General features: G+C 39.4%; 1 long non-coding RNA gene across 1 annotated transcript; it reads left to right on the forward strand.

The window, feature by feature from the left end:
- The first annotated feature begins 19,436 nt into the window (after nucleotides 1-19,436).
- Nucleotides 19,437-19,769, forward strand: LOC122147574. The gene is made up of 3 exons (XR_006161732.1): nucleotides 19,437-19,456; nucleotides 19,536-19,650; nucleotides 19,729-19,769. It is a non-coding gene; the product is annotated as an uncharacterized LOC122147574 (long non-coding RNA).
- Nucleotides 19,770-21,230: the final 1,461 nt, after the last annotated feature.

A 21,230-nucleotide genomic window follows, 5' to 3' on the forward strand; every position in this document is an offset into this window, starting at 1 on the left:
ATTTTTAATCTAAATTACATTGTATAATATCGGAAATTTGAAGCAAAAACAGAACGGTTTGATTTCAGTTTTGTGTAACTATGAATAAAAAAATATTTGCATGAAACAGAAACACCAGATGAGCTGAACGAAATGCAGACTCACTCTCTGCCAGCAGGTGGCGGTTTAATATGCATTATACAGAGGCAAGAGGAAAATAAAAAAATACCATTGAAAGACAGTAAGTTCCCCTCAGACATACATACCTGTAAACTCCTACCCCTAATCGAATCACGATTTGTTTTGCATCATCACATATTTAAATCAATTTTCAACCAGCTCATGGTTAAATGTTACATCCCTAGTTTCTTTCATTTCCTGTTCTCCTGTTTAGTTTTGTTCCTTTGATCTAGTTTATGCCTCCCCTTGATTTCATTAGTTAGTTAGTTAGCTGTGTGACAGAAGACCCAACCACCAAAAGTGTAAACAGCATGAAGTTTATTTCTTTTTCTTTTGATATGGACTGCCCCGAATTCCTCCTCGCCCTCAAAGACCATACAAGACTTTTTGTGTAAATTTCCACCTTTACCCACGACCCAGACGACTGCCTCTGCTCGTTTTATCATGCGAGCCTCAACACCGCATGCAGAGCGCAGTTTTCCGGAGATGGTCCTCAGGGGGATTTCACCGCCTTTGTGGAGTGGGTACTGGTGAGCTGCAAGTCACCACTCACCATCTGCTATGCTGATGAGGAACACACCATTCCCACTCTGGACCCAGAGCCCAGCCGAACACCATTCCGCTGCGCGGAGTATCAGCCTGAGCCCACGGCAGACGGAGAGCCAGAGCCCACCACGACCAATGACCATTGCCAAAAGGAGCGACAGAGCTGAGGTTCGTCCAGGAGCCAGAGCCTCATGCGACGTCTGACCAGGTGCATGAGCCGGCAACGAAGCCAGTGCTGGTGGAGTTCACAGTGGAGAATGATGGTGCTGAATAAAGCCCCGCACACTGTACTACCGATGAGGGTGAGCCGAGGTTGAAGTCAGTGGACTTAATAGACTTATTTTCTGACATAGAAATCATTTTCTGAACTTTCTGTCCAGTTACGACCAATGAAGCCATTTATGAACCGTCTGTCTGCCCTGAATTGTCTGTCTGTCCCGTCATGACCATGGAGGTCTGTAATGAACTGTTTATCTGTCCTGAAATTTCTGCCTGCCATCATGACCATGGAGGTCGCTCCCCTATCCACTGAGCTCCCCGTGTTAGGGAAGCACACACCATCTCTGAACCGCTAAACTATCATGAACTCCCAGCCTACCTCTCCCACCTTCTCTCAAAAGTCATCTGCTATCTTCTGCACCACAGCCATTGCATCCTGCCAGCCCCTCAGCTCTCCATTGGTGATGTGGGTTCACCGCAGGTCTGCCAGTCTCCAATGGCATTGTGACTGGAGAATCTCTTGTCTCTGCCTCGGCCTGTCAACCCAGCAGCTCCACCATGACATGAACATCTCCACCGTGGCCCATCAGTCCAACAGCTCTGCCTCGTCCCTCTGGCTCCGCCTTTGTCAGTCGTTGACCTGCCTTCACCTCGGGACTATACTCCTCTGTCTTCACCTCATCCCTTTCAGCTCCGTAAGTGCTCCTCCTTCCCTCCAGCTCCACTTGGGTCCTCTGTCACTCTGGCTCCACTGCGGCCTTCCGGATTCCTGCCTACACCTCAGTTGTCTGAGCCATCTGCACCCCAATGGTCCTCCGGATCCTCCCTGTCGCCCTGGCTCTGTGGCTCTCCATCTCCGCCCAGGGCTCCTATCCCACCTGCTCCGCTGCTGTCAGTCTCCCCCCAGGAGTCATCAGCTTTTCCTCCACCACGGTTCCTCCCTCCATCAGCTCCACCATGGGCCACATTCATGGCTATGAGCTGCGGTCTGTGTCCCGCCTGGATCCTCCTGCCCCTGCTCCCTCCTGTCTTTTCCCTGGCTTCCCTTGCCATCTGATCTGCCGTGGTTCCTCCTACAATCTCAATCGGGAGTGTCAATGGTCCACTTGAGAGATAGGTGGCGGTAATGCACTTATAAGTCTGCGATCCGCCATAAATCCACAAGAAGAATATGATGCAGGCTGCTGTGAAGCGCGTTCACAAGAGTTCTAGCAGATCGGACATTGCGTGAATCAGAGGCAGGGGCGTTGCACAAGATCCCTGGTAATCAGTACTGGTTTTACCCCCAGTCCGACACCCCTGATCATAGGTAAAAAAAAAAAAAAAAAAAACGTTATAAATACTGTTCAGTTTCTTGCACAGACCTATCGTTTTGTGTCTTTACACATAACGTCACGAACCGCAGGGTTTAATTTGGATTTTTCTGTGCGTTTCTTTTTTTTTTTTTCTCTCATAGATTCTGTGACCATTGACAATCATTGTAGACTGAGAGACTGCAACGCCTGAAGTTAAAAAAAAATCATAATTTGTGTTCTACTGAAGAAACAAAGTTACCTACATTTTGGATATGCAGATAAACATCAAATTTTCATTTTTGGGTGAACTATTGCTTTAAAGATTTTTGCACGTGTTGGCTTTCTAAAACTGTATACTGTTCATTACTGTAGACTGGACAGATGTTAAGTTCAAAGGAGCTGTTATGCAACACCCAGTTCAGCAAGATGAAAGTAGCTGTGGTACGATAATCATTATGGTATAATAACATTGATTTTGCGCATCTTTATATTTGGAGAATGGCTATTTACATTTAAATGACTAGGCAACATACAGTACATACAGCATTTATCCTGTGTACTGTACATCACATTTTTTCTTTCCATTTTATTTATTTGTTTGTTTTTTGTTTATTTAGTTAGATGGCAAATGCAGTCATGGAGGCATTTCCTAAACTGCCTAACATGGAATTTGGGACTACTGTAAGAGAGACGGTACAGGAACATAAAGCTTTGGCACTGAAAATACTTGAAGCTTCAGGTATGTGTGTAACCAAAATTCTACAGTAAATACTACAGTAAAACCCAGTGAAAGTTGACATGGACATCAGACAGACCGAGTCATGGTCATCCTGAAAAAGGGATTTATTGAAAAATTCATGGCAAACCTGAAGGAATTTTAATAATGTCTGTAGAAAAAGTGACAAAGAAATAATCAGTTTTATAATGTCTTTTAACAGACTTTATTTTTCTCCAAAACTCCACAGTAAAATATATTAGAATGTAAAATAACTGTATCTTATATAATGTCCAATATTAATGTTTTGTTGTTGTTTTTATTGATTTTACTTATTTCTCTCAGGAGAAAGAGCGTTTGTGCTATCCTAAAAAAAAAAATAAAAATAGAAACATAATATTTTTGCAAGAACATGGTCATTTTATCATATTTTTTACTGTATTTATTTGCTTGGTCAGTGTCATTGTGGGTTTTGGTTCTTTTGCTGTTGTAAGCTGTTAGCACCTTTGAAATAACTGAAATCATTTGGCAAAGATATCTGGACATGTACAGTAATGTGGTCAAGACCTGCCTGGAACTACTTTTGCTGTGCGTTTCCCTGAAAATAATTGCACACCTTAGAATGATCGTCAACCAATTAGATTCAAACATTCAACAGCCCCGTAGTATAAAAGTATTTAAAAAAAGAGTAATTGCAACTTTTTACACTCAGAATTCTGACTTTTTTTTCTAACTCACAATTGTGAGTTTATATCTAATAATTCTGACTTTTTTCTTTTTTTCTCACAGATGCAAAAATCGTGCAATTGCAAGTTATAAACTCGGAATTGTGAGTTTTTGTTTTCACCACGGAATAAATGAAAAATATAAATAAAAAAGATAATTGTGACTTATCTTACAAACTTCTTTTCTTAAAAATCTGAGTTTACATTTTGTAACTCATACTTTTTTCTTTGACATTTGGCCTTTTTCTCAATTCTAAGTTTACATCTTCCTTTTTTGTTCCCCCACCAGAGAATACAAACATTTTAAATGTAATTTTTTATTTCTTATCTCACAATTCAAACTTTTTTTTTCTCAAAAAAAAAAAATAAAATAAATAAATAAATAAAAAAATACAAATTCACAATCATCTTTTTTTTTTAATCATTTTATTTTATGGCAGAAATAAGCTTCCATAAGTATCTGTCTGATAAGACCAGTGCAAAAATAAATTAAAACCTTCATGAACTCTGGTCCCAAACTATGTTTAAATTTGAGAATTGAGTCTCAAAAATGTTACATTTTCTCTCTCTTGCTTTGCCTCACTCAGCAGAAGGAAGAGGAAAAGTGAAATTAGCACTGCTTTGTGAATGAATTATGTGAGATTCACTGATGCCTCTAGATATGAGATGATGTTGAAGCATAAGTTACATTTTGCAACATTCAAACAAAGTGTTTAGCATATTTGGGGGATGTGTGTCAAACCCTTTTAAATGAGTGAGTTATTCATGGTGACTTCTCATAGATCTGAATAAATGTTGTTATGTTAAAATACGTTTAAGTCCTGTGTAAAACTGGTGGAAGACAGACGAGACAGAATTTAAATGAACTCCATTTCTCTGTGCCATTTCTCAGTGGCTGCTCTTGTCACTTAGCTGCATAATGGGAGACACAGGTGACATTTCTCCCATTTATGAGATCACATTGAGCTCTACACAACAGTGAGCATCTTTATGTTTACATAAAACCACATCCTCATCACACAAATCAGACAAATAGCCTCGCAGCATTGGGCTACAGATATGCATTTCATCACTCCACATGCTTTTAAGCACTTTAGTCTTTATATTGCAAGGAAAGCTTTAAGAACTTCCTGTGCTGGTTAGAAATCAAATCAATAATATCTATCTATCTATCTATCTATCTATCTATCTATCTATCTATCTATCTATCTATCTAATATTTACTCTTATTAGTGGATTCAACCACAAATGCCACAAAGATAAATAATCTCATTGCATCCAAAGCAGTGCTATTTTAGCATAATTGAGATACTATTGTAGTTTTTTTTATTATTATTATTTAGAATTCATTTTTAGATTTTCCAATTTAATTAGATTTTAGGAAAATTTTAGTTTTTTTGTGTTTCATTTTAGTAGCGGTTTGTTTTGTTTTGATTTTCTTTGTAAATATGTCTACCTAGTTTTTCTTTCTTCTTTTTTTTTTTCTTTTTTGATTTAGTTTTGTCTTAGTTAATAACCCAGATCTCTACAAATTACCTTTCAAATAGTTACCTAGACCACAAATCTCACAAACTCATCTAGTTTTTCTTCGGAAAGCCTCATTCTAGCAGACTGGGAGCTTAAAAACATGACTTTGTTTCCCAGCAGACTGATCAAAACCTCTTAATCCAGAAATTGCATGAAGCCAATCAGATAAGCACTCTCAGTTTTGAGAAATCTCCTGCTATTTTGGTGTGCCATATGCATCAGATGGTCAGCGCGCAGTCTGTGAGTGAGCTGTCTGACGCTGAGACCAGAATAGAGCTCAGTCCAGTTCATTAATGCAAAAACTGTCTGGCTCAACAAATGTTAGAAACTGGACATGCTTTGAGCTGTTATATTACTGTATTCATCTTACTGTGCCTATGGCCTGGATGATTTATATCTTTCTCTGAGGATCAGGAGGGAGAATTTTAGTGCACAGCTTAAAAAAAAAAAAAAAAAAAAAAAAACCTTGATCATTGCAGAGACAGTGCTTCAATAAAGCAATATTACCTGGATATTACTTGCTAAATTACTATGTATACTTGTTATCTTAGTAATTACTAAGTATAATTGTTATGGGGCAGAAGGTCAAAGGTTAAATCAAAGGTTTTGTTTTCAGGTAAGATGACTTCAACATAAATGCATGTTTTTGATCATTAAAGAGTGTTTACATGTACAACGATGCTGAGGACTATCAAAAGCCAGTTCATTATAAAGCCTTTAGATGCAAATAAATAAACATGCAATAAACATGCAACAAAACACCAGAAAACCGCTTTATGATTTTTTTTCTTTCTTTTTTTTTTTTTTTTCTGCAGAGTTAATGTCAAACAGGTACAGAAAAAAATAGGCTAGTGCGGTTCAAAGGATTTGTTTGTGTGAAATTTGTTTCACAACTTCAACAAGTATGAAAAAATACAGCTCTAGAGAAAGTGTTTCCTTTTATACCAAAATGTAATACAAATTGTGTGAGTTCATATTGAAATCTCTGACTATTGATTGCAGACTTTTCTATGGAAACTTGTTTCTGCCAGAGGATAAAAAAAAAAAAAAAAATTAATAAATGTAACTGTGAATTTTTATCTCACAATTTGGACTTTAAAATTACAAGTTTAAATCTTTCAATCTTCTTTGTTCACATTTTACAATTCTAAGTTTACTGTACATCTCGGAATTATTTATTTATTTAGTTATTTATTTCACCTTGAAATAAAAATCAAAACGGTAATTGTAACTTTTTATCACAATTCAGACTTTTCTTCTCAGAATTGCGAGTTTACATCTCACAATTCTGACTTGACTCATAATTCTGACTTTTTATCTCACAAATCTGAGTTTACACCTTATAATTCTGACTTTTTGACTGAAATAATTTTTGACTGAACTTATTTTCTTATCAGTCCAATTTCAAATTTTAAGTCCATATTTCAGATTTTTTCTATGATTTCAACATTTACATCTCACAATTAATTTTATTTTTTAACCACAAAATAAAAATAAAAAAGTTAATTGTGACTTTTTATCTGATAATTCAGACTTTTCTCAGAACTGCGGGTTTATAGCATACAATTCTGCCTTTATATCTTGCAATTCTGACTTTATATCTCGTAATTCTTACTTTCTGTTTAACAATTTTGGCTTTTTTTTTTCTCTCTTAGAATTGCAAGTTTATATCTCACAATTCTGACTTTATATTTCAAAGTTTTGAGAAAAAAAATCTGAATTGTAAGATAAAAAGTTGTAGTTACCATTATTATTATTATTATTATTATTATTATTATTATTATTATTATTATTATTATGTGATGGAAACAGGCTCAGAAATCTGAGACCAAAAAAAAAAACAACCTATGAACGTATTAAAGAATGTTCATTACAATGGTTCTTTATAGGAAGTCATGAAGACACATCAAACTTTTTCACTACAAAGTTTTGAAAATTAATTAAAAACATTCTACATGAGCTTGTGAGACATCCTAGGCCCTCTCCTTGACCAGTGTCAGACACTTACAGACAGCTCTCCTCTGTCAATATCTTTCATATAGCAGATAAACATATTATATATCAGGAATAAGATTGGGTTGGCACTCAACGTTTGTGTTTATTGATTTTATTTTATTTTATTAATAACCTCAAGGACTTCAATAACATAAAGGTAAATGCGAGATCATGTTTTATAACCACCTAATCCAAATGATGACAAACAGAGCTGGACCATAACATGAGATGCTGATGCTGCCCAAGACATAATACACAAGGTCAGAGTTTTAATCTCCTTTGTAGTGTGTTTTAGACATCATAAATCACGGTTTGTTAATTCTTAGAGGGTCATTTTGCAAACAGAAGAAGCATTTCAGATTCTGATGCAATAGTCAAATCTTTATAAAGTTCTGTGCTTCCTTAGTAAACCATCTATATGGTGAGTCAAATAACTCAGAAGAGCTTCACTGATGAGACCTAGGCCATACGCTGATGCAAACAATCTATAGTATAACATCAAGAACTTTTTCAATGATCCATACAGCAACTCAAACTGCTGATTTTCTGTCACGTCACATTTAAAAGTGTCAAAACAGCATTTATTGTTTATGGACAAAATTTGAAAGATGAGACTGTGTTTCGTCTCATAAGTAACAAAGCAAAAATATATTTGCGATTATTGGATGGGAGGTGTGCTACAAATAATGTTTTGTGTAGAGAAAAACCGTGGATCTGGCAACCCTAGCTTGAACTACAGGTGATTATATGGTCAAATAGACCCTGCTTTTATGTTGCTATTTTTATTATTATTATTTTTTAAATCTGTTAATCTATCATTAATGCATTGATGTGTGAAGCTCTAGAAGCCTGACATGTTTGTCTCAACCCACTTTTGATTTACAGAATATAATAGGCCCTGATCTTGGTTGTTTTAGAACAATCGGCTGATATAACGGTGCATCTCTGAAGTGTGTATATATATATATATATATGTGTGAGTGTGTGTGTCGAAGCATGACATGTCTTGGAGATGTTGCCACAGTTCTATACAAACCTGTCTGCAAAAAAACAAACAGACAAAATAAACATTTTAATTAACAATTAACCTTGCACACCTGCAGGTAATGGATATGTGCGTAGGAAAACAGACCAAACAAGGACAAATACAAAAAAACTCAACAGTCCCGTACAATATCAATGCATGCACATATATGCAATACTTTATTAACAATGTTTTGGTCTTATGACCTTCAGGCACAACCATACCTCGCCGGCCATGGTCGCACATTGGTATTGACTTCATGACAGACCTGCCCAATGCTGTTGGTAACACTTGTATCTTTGTGGCAGTAGATTACTTTTCGAAGGCCTGCGAGCTGGTTCCCCTTACAAGATTGCCAACTGCTATGGAGACTGCTGAAATTCTGTTCACACATGTCTTTCGGAACTATGGAATTCCAAAGGACATCGTCTCAGACCGGGACCCACAATTTATTTCCCATGTATGGAGGGCCTTCTTCTGATTATTAGGAATCACTGTGAGCTTGTCCTCCGGTAAGATCCAGGAACTTGGGCGCTACCTCAAGGCATACTGTCAAGATGACCAGCACAGCCGGAGCCACTTCCTCCATTGGGAGGAGTATGCACAAAATTCCCTCTGACACAACACCACCGGTTACCAGCCCTCGCTCTTCCCTTGGTCGGGAGAGCCTTAGAAAGTTACAGCTGTGGACTACTGGTTCCGAGCAAGTAAGAGAGTGTGGGACTCAGCTCACGTTCACCTCCCATGTGCAGTGCGGAGGCAGAAGACATTTGCAGATGCCCGGTGTTCCCCCACTCCCACCTACCATCCTGGAGGAAGGGTATGGCTATTCACCCGGGATCTGCGTCTCCTCCTGCCCTGCAAGATGCTGAGTCCCTTCTACATTGGTCCATTTAAGATACAGAGGCAGATTAATGAGGTCACCTACCAGCTCCAGCTTCCACCCAGGTACAGAATTCACCCCACCTTTCACGAGTCCCTCTTTAAACCCATCTCTCCGTCTGCACCAGGACCCACCGCACTAGATGAACCTCCTTCTCCAGAGATCCTGGATCAACCGTCCATCTATCAGCTCAGAGACATCCTGGACTCATGGCGGTGGGGTGGCTGGCTAGAGTACTTAGTGGACTGGGAAGGATATGGCCCAGAGGAACGATCCTGGGTGGTCCGGGATGACATCCTAGATCCCATGCTGTTAGAGAACTTCCATTGCACCCATCCTAATCGTCCCACACCCAAAGTCCATGGCCGCCTCCATCGCCCCTTGTGTGTGTCAGGAGCCGCCCCTGAAGGAGAGGGTAAATGTCAGCAAAGCCACGCAGTCATTAGCTGTGTTTCCAACCAAAGATGCAAATTTAACTTACGTGCAAAACTGGAATATCACATAAAAACATTTGCGAATAAAGTTTCCATCCAACTAGTCAAAGAGAACTGTCACGGTTCAGGGTGCTTCATCGGCTTCCCTGTTGTCTGTGTCCTGTCATTTGCTGCAGCTCGTGACCTGGGCAATCAGCGCTGATAATTCAGCGCTGGTGTGTGCAGATCACGAGCTGATTGTCCTCACCTGTTGCTAGTTCCCGTTCTCCCTTTTATTCTCTGCTGTGTCTGTCCCTTGTTGTCAGTAGATTTCACGTTGTCATTGTTATTGTGCTGTGTGTCTGTTTCCTCACCTTTTCCGCTGTTGTGCTCAGGACGTCTAGATGAGGAGTCTTTCGTTGGCCGTGTGCCCCAGATCCTCTGTCTCGCTTTCCACGTCCCGTTGGGCATTGCACCAGAGGTGGTCTCCACAGCCTGTGTCCGCAGGTGTCTGTACGGACGGCTCTGGAGTTGTTACACCAGGCTTCAGATTGTGTGTGTGTGTGACATCACACGTTGGATTATTTTGGTATTTTTTTGTTGTACCCAATAAACTGTTGCACGAATCCTCTGCGTTTGAGTTCTCTCTCTTCGCGTTCCTGACAAGATCAAAATTGTCACTTCCTGAGAAACTGGCACAAAATATCTCTAAGAAAACTAGGAGAAGCCACTGAATATAATAATTTTCATATGTAGTAAATTACGCTTCAGAGAGAGCAGACGTAACACAATAAATGCGGTCATTGCTTTTAGAGGTGGATACCTGCTGTTTGGGAATGCAGTCATGTAATAAAGTAATTGTACATAAATACTTTGATGACAGACTTTCCTCATGCATTTCAGAACGACCAAAACAACATATAGATGCTGTGAATGAGATCGGTCCACTGGTTAGTCAAATTATCCCGTCTAAATGCACAAAAAAAATTCACATGACTTTTTCAATGCGCATGGAGGAATTTATTCAGTAAATGTGTTTCCATCGTAGATTATGCACATTTTTTCTTATCGGATAAAAAGTTTAACCTACTCAGTTGTGCGTACGTTTTTTTATGTGCATTTTTAGGATTTGCGCATCTTGTCGTTTCCATCCAGTGTTTTTTTTTTTTTTTTTGTTATGCAATAATCCAAAATACACATAAAAATAGGTCTACCGTTCACATTCCTGAACTGTTCCCAGACTCTATGTGCACTACTTACCTGTGTGTACTTGCCTCTACTGTAGATCAGGGGCGGCGAACGTCGGTCCTGGAGAGCCACAGCCCTGCAGAGTTTTGCTTCAACCCTAATCAAACACACCTGAACAAGCTAATCAAGGACTGAAGGGTTACTACAAAGCTACAGGCAGGTGAGTTTTAATTAGGGCTGGAGCTGAACTGACTGACCTTCAAAGTAAATTCCAACTCATTTACAAAATCATTTAAAATGCATAAAAATTCTCAGGCCTCATCAAAATCTCTCTCTCAAAAAAAAAAAAAAAAAAATTATCAATGAATCTATACCAATACAAATTTACAAATACTGAAGTAATTATATTTAAAAACATATGTATCATGGTTGCCTTCTATGGCAAAATGAAGAACAAGGAGACGTGGGCTGAACTCAAAGTAAACAGTCTTTATTAATCCAACACGGGGTAACTAAAGGCAGGCAGAAACACATAGGAGACACAACATCAACAGTCAATACTGGATGCTAGACTGGAATCAACTCAGGGCTTAAGTGACGTGACATACAGCCAAGTATGGTGACCCATACTCAGAATTCGTGCTCTGCATTTAACCCATCCAAAGTGCACACACGGCAGTGAACACACACACACACCAGGAGCAGTGGGCAGCCATTTATGCTGCGGTGCCCAGGGAGCAGTTGGGGGTTCGGTGCCTTGTTCAAGGGCACCTCAGTTGTGGTATTGCTGGCCCGAGACTCGAACCCACAACCTTAGGGTTAGGAGTCAAACTCTATAACCACTAGGCCACGACTTCCCCTAAAAAGTAAGTAATAGGGAGTAAACTAGATAATTAAACAAACGCAGGTGGAGACTAAGAAACTCATAATGAATCAGTGAGGACAGGATCATAACCAAAAATGGGCATAAGGAAACACATGGGGAGCAAAACACACAAAACACGAAACAGCGTCTAACATTATTCCCCTCTCCTGGAAGGCACGTCCTCACACCTCACAACATCCAATGGGGAGGGGATACCCTCGAAATTGCGAAATGCAATGGTGGATCAGGCAGCTCGGGGTGCCATGACAGAGCAGACAGTCAAGGAGGTCATGGCAGAGCAACCTCCGAGGCTGCAGTCCAAGCCCCTGCCTCTATGACTAAGTCCCCCCCCCACCCCCATAACTTTTATGAATACTGGGAAGAGTAAAAAACACAGGCCTAATTGGATGTCGACAATACAAGAAATCAAACTCTGACTGAGATATCCAAGCTTGTGTTTTTGTATTACTTAAAGGGGTCAGATGATGCGATTTCAAATTGTCCTTACACTTTGGAGTGTTACAAGCTGTTCGTGAATAGATAAGATCCCTGAAGTTGCAAAGACTAAAGTCTCAAACCCAAAGAGATATTCTTTATGAAAGTTAAGACTCCTAAAACACCTCGTTTAAACATGCCCCCACATGTCTACGTCACGATGTGGGAACATTTGCATAACGCCGCCCAAATGTTCAAGCAAAGAAAGAAGGCATAACTTTGATTCTCGCTGTTGCCACCGGCGCCATGCTGTGGAGACGCTGTTGCATTGTGAAAGCAAAACTACTTTGTTTGGCCTTCCAAAAGAGGACACAACTAGAAATCAGTGGTTAAGTTGTATTTACAACACTGTTCCAGAACAGTTCAACCAAGTGCTTAATTTGATCCGGCATGTGATTAGAGGAGTAAGAGATAACGAAGCATTTGTGAAATCACATTATTTTAGACTTGCCTAAAATAAAATCTATAGATATAAAACAGTTCAATATAACAATGCTAGTTTAAACATTTATCTAAGATAAATGTGCGCTGTTAGGCATATATCCAAGTGTTTGTGGAAGCTAAGTGCTCTGCAGGACATGGAGGCGCCAGTGTGGTCACTTGCATTTTTTTTTTTCTAACAGTAGAAACAACTTAAAATACGTTGTCATTTTTGCTCATAAAGTGAAATAAACACAAAATGACGTCAAAATAGCCATCCTGGCGAGTATCCTTGTATACAGTCGGTTTTATCTTAAGTGAATGTAATCATCTGAGAAAGAAAACACATGTATCAATATTGGATCTGTGCATTTGGTCTTGTGACAGCAGCCTAAGGGGCCGTTCACATGTCGTGTCTTTTGCATGCTGAAGATCGTTATTGTGTGGCAAGCACGCTCATAATAGAAGATTTTTCATGAAATATATCACATGCACACTACAGGTCAGCACAAACGTCTTTCATTGGCACCTGAGGAGGGGGATCCACCAAAATGAGGTGCCGGATCGGATTTCGGAGGTGCCGGATCCAGATCCGGCTTGTTCTGGCACAAATTAAGCCCTGGATCAACCCAAATATTCAGATGTGTGCAGCACATTTTATGGAGGACTGTTTCCTGATCCTGGAAGAGTAGCCTACAATGCCAGCTGTTCTGCCTCCCAGTCTGTAAGTACGTTTTCATATGTAAAGGATTTGCCAATGATGATTCAAACGCGAGTTTTGAGCAGTGTAGAGTAGAGCTTGTTGTTTGTCATTTCTCTGATCACAAATGGAGACATGGTTTTATTTTACATTGTGTATTTTACAACGCATTATAATCCGTAATTATGTCCCCACTGGATGCAACAAATGGCTCGTTTGTAATGGGTTTTATTGTTTTTCTCTTGTCGTGTCTCTGTTCTGCCCGGGACAAGCATCACAGTATGGCAAGGGGCATAACATTTTCGTCGCACGCTTGAGGCATTCGGTATTTAAATGTAAATGAGCTCTGCTGACCCCTCCCCTCCCTTTTGAGTTGCTCTCTGAGGGACTGTTTACTTTAGCCGCATTCATCGTGAAACTTCCTAATTAGCACATTATTAGGAAAGACGATTTGCAAAGGTTCATTAAAAAAACCTTATACTCACTTTTTCTGTTGGTGAAGCTGGATCACAAATTATTTGCATGAAGATAAACACATTTTGGCAGATCGGGGTCACATTCCCTTCAAAAACAAATGTATTCCACTGCGTATTCAGCGGCTCAGATGTCGGGAATAAATGACGGATGCTATGTTAATTATTACATCCAAAAACAGAATACCTCATTTGCTTAGGAGACATTCTTGTCTACATCTGCTCCGGCGTCGAAACAATGGAGGACTGATGACAGCTCACTCAGGGCGTTTCTAAGGTAAGACACTAGTCCAGTCTGTGTTTAATGCTACTGTCAATCAATGTCAATCGATGTCACAAAGACAGGCATCTGAGATCGGCTCAATTTGAGAAAGGGGTAAAGATTTTAGTAGATTAAAAAAAAAAAAACACTGGGTGGATTTTTATTATTATAGGGTGGTTGTGTACACATGCTGCCAACACACATTTTAGTTCAAACAACTTGTAAAAGTGCATGTAGCATCCTTTAAACAAAATAAGGTCAAAAAGGTCAAAGAACCAATACTTTTTCCATTGCAAACTTCTTTTGGCTGCAACAATGATGTGTATAACATATGAAGCAAAAGACTTTCAGAACAGAGATGTTTGAGACTACAGGCTTTCCTTCTTTGCAAGAATTTCCTTGCAGAAGAACCTCTTGTGTCTCCAGAGTCCTCCGAACACTCCCTCTTCAATTAATTTCCAGCAGCATCTTTGAAAGGGATCATAAAACTCATAGAGGAGAGCGAGCCACTGCTTATCTGGAGTGACACAGGCTTTTATAGCTTCACACACAGCAACGTATGCATTATACACTTTATTTATGATCGAGGCAGCTAGACACGTTAGTTTTTCTTGTTTTAGGCACAAACTGAAGAAGATTTAGCACTGTGTATGCTTAAAATAACAAAAAAAAAAAACTAGCTGACAATGGTGAAAACTTATATGATAATATCTTATTCAACTTGAAAGAACAAATAACCACTAGGATCATAGATATAAAGGAAGGTTGGATGGATTGAATGTATGCAAAGGTTTAATTTTACTGTTATTTTTAATTTAAATATCTTATTCAACTTTTTACTCCAGCAAATGAACAACAATACAAATACATTTTTGCAGTGCATTCATTGTCATCTTGTGTGGCATTTGCATTCAACATTTCAAACATATATCTTAATTAAAGTGCTCAGTTAATTTTCACTCAAAGCGATACAAGTTTTTGCCTGTACAGCCTGCAACCTAGTTAAAGAGTTACGGCATCTTCACAATTACTCTTCAGATGTCCTCCCACAACTTTAAACAAACTTCAGGCATCTGTAATGCCAGCACAGTGATTCCTCACTCCCACAGCCACAGATAGCATCCATCTCATCTCCCCTGACCACAAAGAGCTGCAGATCAATGGCAGCCAATTAAAGGCATCTTTTTTATTTAAAAGCCCAGTGCAGAACCTTCCATTCAGCAGCATGTGGGCCGTTAGATTGAGCTCATCTCTTATGCAGTCCCACACTGCTCTGCGGATGCCATCCCCATATATTCCACTGAAGCTAAATTAACACTTGTGCTGCATCTGTGTGCGAGAGACATTTGAGAACCGGGATCTGCAAATTAGTGCATACACGGAGTCACTTTCAAATTGAATACAGTCTACTTCTGAATTTACACAAATGAATTATTTTGGGGTTGAGATTTTATTTAATTTTTTTTTTTTTACATTTTGTTTTTGTTACGCCCCATGGCTCAAAAAAAAAATAAAAAAAATAAAAGGACATAACAAAAGTAGAGACACACAAGAAAGCCAGAATAGAACGCAAAACTTATTAAAATTAAAATAAAATTATAAAAAAAAAAAAAACACACAAACAAAACAAATGTACCATGAAACAGTAAGGAATCAGTGGTGTAAAGTGAACTGTATGCATGAAAGCGTAATGGGCTGTAGTAATGTTGGATGTACAACAAGAAACAAGTTTAAAGGACACCATACAAAATCAAGTCCAATGTGCAGCTCACCCATGGTCAGTTTTCATTCTGCCTTTTAAAAGGCCCAACAGGAAGTCAACAACAGGTGTCCTCAATGAACCCATCCAAGAACAATCAGTTGGGAGGGCGGAACCAATCACCCAACTCGGCCCAGGGAAAACCCCACGTAAAGCCCGAGACACACTGCACGATTTTCGGCTGTTCCAGACGAAGATTGTCATTGTGAAACAATCGTGGCTATTTCTGTGATCATGGCTTCTAATCGGTGGTCCTACATTGTACAGTGAGAGAGGTTCAAAGACAGCCGTTGTCACAGTCTTGCGACCAAAGATAGCCTACGATAATTTTCTGGCAGTGTCAGAGATTCAGCATGATCTTCGCACAGTGTGTTTGCAGTTACGACCCATGTTTACTGACCAACCAATAAAAATGCGACATGAAATCAATGATACATGGTGCTAAAACAAAAAACTGTTTACCTCAAGCTCTTATTCCTTCCTCTTTTGCCACTCCCACTTTTTTTCAGCACACATAAAAACTACAACTGTCAAAGTGTGATTCATTATGCTCTTTTTGTTTACAAAATGCTAATGACGTTTTATTCTTCTATAGAAATGTGCGTCATAGCCTACAAGTCATTAGGTGTCATTATCGTACAGTCTACATGCATGTCGTACCCAAGTTTATTAGATCCATGTCGCACAGTGTGACCAGCGATGATCTTATAGGATTGCTAAAAACAAGCAGTGTGTAGAACGCTTAAGACATAGTTCATCACAGTTTTAAATTATGTTACTTTCTTTAAAGTTTAAACATTTTAATGAACTATTTGGGGTTAAGGGTTTTTTTTTTTTTAAAGCAGTCTATTCTGCTCGCCAAGGCGGCATTTATCTGATTGAAAATACAGTAAAAATAGTAATAAATTGAAATAATATTACTATTCATAATAGTTGTTCTTTGTTGTAATATATTTTAAAATATAATTTAGTCCTGTGATGCTAAGCTGAATTATTCCAGTCTTCAGTGCCACATGATACTTCAGAAATAAGATAAAATAATAACATTTATGATTATCATATCATATGTGCTGCTTGATATTTCTGTGGATACATGTTATTTTTCAGGGTACTTTGATGAATAGAAAGTTCAAAAGGACAGCATTTATTTGAAATGGAAATTTTGTCACATTATAAATGTCATGAATTTAATGCATATTTACTGAATTAAAAAGATAAATAAAAATATTCACCCCAAACGTTTGAACAGAACTGTAGGTTCAAAACGATTGTTAATGTTTCTAAAGAACAATAAAGTTGTTGTCTTATTTATCTTTAAAAAAATATCTACTTACTTGTTGACTTTGAAATGACTTTCATTTTCTGTCACCTACGCCATGTGGGCACTGAAGCTAGTAGCCAAACCACAAGCTATTTGGGATTGTTTTGGCAAACTTGCATTTAGTTTTGGCTCAGTGAAAGCAACCCAATCCAGGGGCCTGTTGCACAAAAGTAGAATTAAGACATCCGGGATAAATGACTCAGCTGAGCTCAATAAAGCCAAAACATGTGCATCCAGGCTTAATTGGTTGCACAAAGACCAAGCCAGGATGAGCAGACACGGATTCATTAAGCCAGGTGAAACCAATCCTGGATAGGTGCGCGCTCACGGCTCACTCAAATAGACCCCGCCACAGATCACAGATTAACCTGATTTACCATGGCAACTAGAGCCGCGTACTTTTCCCCGTCGGAAGCACAAATCCTCATGGAGGCATACGAGGAGGTAAAAGATATATAATTAAGAAGAAAGGCAACACCGCCACAGTGATAAAGCAAAAGAGAAAAGCGTGGCAAAGTATTGCAGACCGCCTGAATGCGTAAGTAGGTGCACAATTACACACTCACCGCTCCGCTGAAACATCACAATTACAAATCAAATATTTAATTCACATCTCCAAAAAACGCAGTTGTACTGTAATTATGAAACGGTTTTAAATTTTTATTGAAATGCACTGCATATATGAGTGAAATTGTGTAACGTAACTCCATCACACTGTATAAAGCTATGATATATTATTATTAAAGCCTTACATTATTATTTTACGTTACTACGCTCAGTACGGTTTTAATCTTAGCCGTTGTACTCTGCTTATTATGTTGTCCACCGGTTTTTTTTTTTTGTGGTTCCCCTGCTTTTATTAATGTAAAGCAGCTTTGACAGAATGAAACAATTGTGAAAAGTGCTATATAAATAAAATTTTCTTGAATACATAGATGAGCTATAATAATAATCACTTTAATTTATATAGCGCCTTTCAAAGGACCCAAGGTCGGTTGCTCACTGCACTGCAAAAAATGTCTTTCTTTCTTAGTATTTTTGTCTTGTTTTTCAGTCAAAAAAAATATCAAAAAAAAATCTTAAATATTTTCTAGAGCAAAATAACCTAGGGAAAATAAGCAAAAAACTCTGCCAGTGAAACAAGAGATTACTTTTCTAAAAGTAAGTGTTTATGGAAAAAGTAAACTTATTTCAAGAGAATTTTTCTTATTATATTGACAGATATTTAAATTTTTTGCTTGTTTTAAGCACACATTTACTTGAAGTTTATATTTTTGGTCTAAACCTATACTTATTTTGCTAGGTCATTTAGAAAATCAAGAAAAATACATCTTTAGTGTTTTTTTTTTTTTTTTTTTTTTTTTTTACTGAAAACAATACAAAAATACCAAGTCATTTTTGTCAGTGTGACTCCATTAAATGTTCTTGTGATAAAGAATGTGTGTGTGTGTGTGCGTGTGATGTAGATTAAAACATGAACGGGCCAAAACGGACATGGCAGCAGGTCAAAATCAAATACAAGAACATTCTGCAGAATGGTATGGTCCCTGACTAATATTTAAACAAAGCACAAGCATATATTGTACCCAGAAGGTGCCTGCTCACACATTGTCTGTACTGTTTTAGCAGTGAAAAAGAATACCCACAGACAAGGCACGATTGGTGGGTCACCAAAGGCTGACCTTACCCCAGCAGAGGACATGGCCTTGGAGCTAAATAAAGGCAGGCCCGTCTTAGAGGGGATCCCTGGGGGTAAAGAGACGAGCATAGGTTCCTCCCTAGATGCCACCCGCTTCATTCAAGGTATGTCCTTCCATCTCTACATGGAATACAAACCACATTCATAGGGAATCAATTTGGACTGTCTGACTTTGGTTTACCTATTGCCTTGCAGTGTCTGGCAGCACTGTGTTCCTGTTAGAGCCACCAGCCCAAGCACCAGACGATGCTGATCCAGTGAGTACTCCATCAAAGGCATACTGTAGGCCTGGCATGTCTTGTCTACTAGCTTCAATATGAATCCGATTAAATGTGATAGGGTGAAAGCCCCAGTGCAGCAGCAACAGCACATGATGGAGACGATGATGAGGAGGAGACCATCTCTGTGGATTCCAGAAGGCATGAGGTATCATGTTAAGACCGTGAAAGTACTATTTACTCTACAATGGTGAAGAGTCCTCATCAAAATCAAAAAATGTAATTTCTTTTACAGGACCCAGATGCAACATAGTGCGTATTAATAAAAGGACACCACATCCTGCCAAATTCCAGCTGCGCTAATTGTATTGTGTTCACAGAGCTCACAAGCTATCAGAAAGTTGTATGGCAACCACCTCCGGCGCCAAATAGAACTGGCAGACATAGACATTCAGTACAAGAAGAAAAAGATAGAGAAATCTTGCACTGGAGTCCGAAATAAAAAAGAGGACAATTAGGAAACTGGACTTGAAATAAAAAAAACTTGAGAGGGAGGTGAGATATGCCTTCAATGTACACTGTATGCTAACTGTAACACAAATGTATTAATCATTATTTTCTCTTCCTCCCCCAGCTCCAAGAAGATGACACAGCTCAAAATAAAAATTAGGTATATTCTCGTAAAGTCAAGTGAGCCATGACATATGAGCTCTTATTGTGAGCACACAGGACGGTGGCATCTTTCTAAGGTATTTTTATTTTCACAGCAATCAGTACAACCAAGTCATCGTATAAGGCACCGGCCTCTTTTGCCCCACCCCCCCCAGCACCAGGTGTGGCCACTAGCCTATATGAAGGCCCAAAATTGTGTGTTTCCTTCCTGCTCTGACAATGGCATGCCCATTCTTGCGAGATGTGGGTGGATGAAGAAGCACTTGTGCTGCTGGGAGAGCCTTCAGGCGAGAAAGGGTCTTCAGGGACCGGTTGGACCCACTGGCCTTCCCTGATGACCATCTATATGAAAGATACAGGTTTTCTGCAGATGGCATCAGGTATCTATGCAGACTACTGGGTCCCAGGATTAAGCACCGCACTGCACGGAGCCATGCACTGAGTGTGGAGCAAATGGTTTTGTGTGGCCTTGCGCTTTTTTGCTAGTGGAGCCTTCCTGTACTCAGTGGGGGGATGCAGAAAACAGCTGAACAAGGCCACAATTTGCCGCGCACAATAAGGAGTGTGTGTCTGGCTATCAAAGCATTAGCAGATGTCTTCATCTCCTTCCCTGGCCACAGAAGACTCTGTGACATGAAAGAGGAGTTCTATAGGATTGCAGGTAAGAGGATCTACAAATTACAGGACAACTGTTAACACATAGTAGGATACTCATTACTTTGTGTGACAGGTTTCCCCAATGTCATTGGTGCAGTGGACTGCACACACATAAGGATAAAAAGCCCCCTCAGGTGCCCATGAGGCCGATTTTGTGAATAGGAAATCCTTTCACAGCATTAATGTTCAGGTGAACATAACTGTTTGATATTGTCCATTGACGAACACTCTGCATTGCCAATGATGTGCATTGATTGGTGTAATATTCCTCATCTTATGATTTCAGATGGTCTGCAATGCTGACTGTGTGATCAGCAATGTGTGTGGCAAAATGGCCTGGCTCAGTCCATGACTCCAGAATCTTTCGGGCCTCTGAAATCTATCAGTGCCTTATCACAAGGTAAGCCACACAAACCCCTATTTATAACCATCATGGCTGTGTCAAGAATATCACTGTGTTTATGAGGTAGTAATGATGAGATTTTGTGTTGACAGGTGAATTCTCTGGTGTGTTGCTGGGAGACAGGGGGTATGGCTGCCAGCCTTTTCTCCTGACACCTTTCACAGACCCCCAGGAAGCACAGCAGGCCTACAACCATGCCCATGCCAGGACCAGGGCCAGACTTTGAAATGACCTTTGGCCTCCTGAAGGCACGCTTTCACTGCCTTCACAAATAAGGGTCAACCCTGTTAGGGCATGTTGATATTACTGTGGCTTGTGCTGTCCTCCACAATGTGGCCTGCCTGAGGAAGGAGAGGGCCCCCAGAGTGCCACCAGCCATGGGACTGGGACAATCCGGGCAATCTTCCTGATGACGACAGTGGTCGGCTGCTGAGGGACCAATCTGTTGAATTATTTTAGTTAGTATGTGTGCTTTCAATTTAGGTAAAAAATGTCCTGCTGTGGCAGAGGAAATAGGGTTTTTTTGGGTTGGTCTTTTTACGAATTTGCCTCTTATGATGTTTGTGCGGTAATACTGTGTGTAATACAAGGCTGCAG

Source organism: Cyprinus carpio, chromosome A1, assembly GCF_018340385.1.
Source record: "Cyprinus carpio isolate SPL01 chromosome A1, ASM1834038v1, whole genome shotgun sequence".
Classification (NCBI taxonomy): Eukaryota; Metazoa; Chordata; class Actinopteri; order Cypriniformes; family Cyprinidae; genus Cyprinus; species Cyprinus carpio.